Source organism: Balaenoptera acutorostrata, chromosome 11, assembly GCF_949987535.1.
Source record: "Balaenoptera acutorostrata chromosome 11, mBalAcu1.1, whole genome shotgun sequence".
NCBI classification, from domain to species: Eukaryota; Metazoa; Chordata; class Mammalia; order Artiodactyla; family Balaenopteridae; genus Balaenoptera; species Balaenoptera acutorostrata.
Genome location: NC_080074.1, coordinates 62,013,983 through 62,016,945, shown reverse-complemented (window position 1 = coordinate 62,016,945; position 2,963 = coordinate 62,013,983). Strand labels below are relative to the sequence as shown.

The window sequence follows — 2,963 nt, the reverse complement described above, 5'->3', positions numbered from 1 at the left end:
TGTAAACTCTAGAAAATGCAAGCTATTCTACAGTGACAGAAGTTAGGTCAGTGGTTGCCTGGGCAGGGTAGATGGCAAAGGGGCAACATTGTAAAGCAACTATACCCCAATTAAAAAAAAAAAAAAAAAAGAAACTTCTGAGGGGGACAAATATGTTTATTATCTTGATGCTGATTTTACAAATGTAAACTTATGTCAAAATTTATGAAAATTTAGAAAAGCTGACTGTATATTAATAATCTATACGCAGAAGTAATGCTGCATTAAAAGTAAAAACAGAGCACCAATTTCCCTACATCTCACTGTATATAAAACATATTGCCCCTCCTCACCTTGGAACAGCCATGACGGAAGGCCTGGACAATGGTCCCAACTTATTCTCAGAGGGGGACTGCAGACGTCAAGCAATAAATGTAGATTTTCAAAGTGATGCTGTTCTACAGGTGGATGGACATTTCTGATGCTCTTAGTGAGAGAGATAAAGTAAAATTCACTGTTCACATAAGGAGTTCATTGCCAAATTTTGAACAAAATGAGTTTTGTGTTGTTCGACAACATTAGGAATTTATCTGTCTTCATGATTCCTTCGTTGAAAATGAAGACTATGCAGGTTATATTATCCCTCCAGCACCACCAAGACCTGATTTTGATGCTTCAAGGGAAAAACTACAGAAACTTCGAGAAGGAGAAGGGTCTATGACAAAAGAAGAATTCGCAAAGATGAAACAGGAGCTGGAAGCTGAGTATTTGGTAATACTCAAGAAGACCATTGCAATGCATGAAGTGTTCCTGTGTCGTGTGTCAGCACGTCCTATCTTGAGGAAAGATTTAAATTTCCATGTCTTCTTGGAATATAATCAAGATTTGAGTGTGTGAGGAAAAAAATAAAAAAGAGAAACTTGAAGATTGCTTTAAAAAAATATGGTTAAATCAGCAGATGGAGTAATTGTTTCTGAGGTAAAAGATGTAGATGATTTCTCTGAGCATGAACGAACATTCCTTTTAGAACATAATCGAGTTAAGGACACATCTCCTAAATCTGATAGGATGACAAGATTCCACAAAAATGCTGCAGACGATTATAATAGAATTGGTACTTCATTATATGCTTTAGAAACTCAGGATTCTACAGATATATGCAAGTTTTTCTTAAAGTTTCAGAACTGTTTGATAAAACAAGAAAAATATTCAATAGAAGCACGAATGTCAGCTGATGAGGACTTCAAACTTTCTGATCTTTAAAATATTACTTAAGACAATCTCAAGCTGCTAAGGATCTCTTCTGTCGAAGATCTAGGTCACTAGTGGATTATGAAAATGCTGATAAAGCACTGGATAAAGCAAGAGCGAGAAATAAAGATGTTCTGCAGGCTGAAATGTCCCAACAATTATGTTGTCAGAAATCTGAAAAAATATCTGAATCTGCAAAACAAGAACTTATAGATTTTAAGACAAGAAGAGTTGCTGCATTCAGAAAAAATTTAGTGGAACTGGCAGAGTTAGAAGTGAAGCATGCAAAGGGTAACGTGCAGTTGCTGCAGAACTGCCTGGCAGGGTTAAATGGAGACACATAAGCCACACTCCACCTTCCAGTTATAAAGGGCTGCCTTCCTTCAGATTTGACTTTTTTTCTTAATGATGTTAGGCACTTACTGCTCACCGGGAAAAAAAAGAAAACGATGATGAAGTGCATCTACTCTCTCTTTTTCTGAGAAACAATGGAGTGTTGTCGCCCACAGGTGCTGTGGACCTGCGCTCCTGTGCCTGCGCCCCAGACAGTTGCCGATCATCGTGCCCTCCTCCTTTTTAGAAGCCCAAAGTTCTGTCTTTTTTAAAGTAGCCTCTATAACTGTGTTTATTTTATAAATAGTATTCCTTATGGCGGCCAATCTTATTTATCTTTAAGTAATTTCTAATGTTTAACCCTTTCAAAATATGTTGTTCAAACAAGATAAGGATTGCGGTTACATTTTTTTGAATTTTGTTTTAAAAACACTGTACACCACCTTAGTTCACTCTTGTATCCTGGTAAAGCATCTTAATCAGACTTTTTTTTTTTTTGATTTTTGATTTATTTTCTGACTGCGTTGGGTCTTCATTGCTGCAAGCAGGCTTTCTCTAGTTGCAGCGAGCTAGGGCTACTCCTTGTTGCAATGCGCAGGCTTCTCATTGTGGTGGCTTCTCTTTGTTGTTAAGCACGGGCTCTAGGCCCTCGGGCTTCAGTAGTTGCAGCATGCGGGCTCAGTAGTTGTGGCTCATGGGATCTAGAGCGCAGACTCAGTAGTTGTGGCCTGTGAGCTTAGTTGATCCGCAGCATGTGGGATCTTCCCAGACCAGGGCTCGAACCCGTGTCCCCTGCATTGGCAGGAGGATTCTTAACCACTGCGCCACCAGGGAAGTCCCCAGACATTTTAAATTAATGAACGTTTCTTAGAAGTTTTGGGACAGACTTTATGTAATCTTTGTAAGTATGATTTCTGTAGAAAAGCAAATGCATTAGTATGCTTTCCTTAAACTTGTAGACTAAACCAACTATTGTCAAATAAACAGCGATAATAGTGAAAAAAAAAGCATATTGCTTTCTACACACCAGAGCAGAGCTGCTCCACGTGGCTGTCAGTTGCCCAGGGGCAAAGGCTGTGTCTTTCTTGTTCTCAATCCCTAGCATCTAGTACAGTGCCTGGGATATAAGTTCTCAATAAATAGTGAACAGAACTAGGTATTTCTTCAGGAATTTACACTTCGGGAATTCCCATCGAATTCAAATGTTTAAGCAGCTTGTTAAACATTTATCAGATTGCCCAAAGTGGAAGAGCCCTGTCAAGAAGCTTAAGTTAAAAAAAAAAAAAGAAAAAAGAAAAAAAAAGAAGCTTGTGTAGAAGTCAGTTCTCAGTGGTTCCAATTTTATATTTAACCATAAAAACGTGAAGGAATGACATGGATTTGCTAACTGAAGTTGCTCT

At 38.3% G+C, this 2,963-nt stretch overlaps 1 pseudogene; it reads left to right on the top strand.

The window, feature by feature from the left end:
- The first annotated feature begins 344 nt into the window (after positions 1-344).
- LOC103019946 (sorting nexin-6-like) lies at positions 345-1,574 on the top strand (annotated as a pseudogene).
- Positions 1,575-2,963: the final 1,389 nt, after the last annotated feature.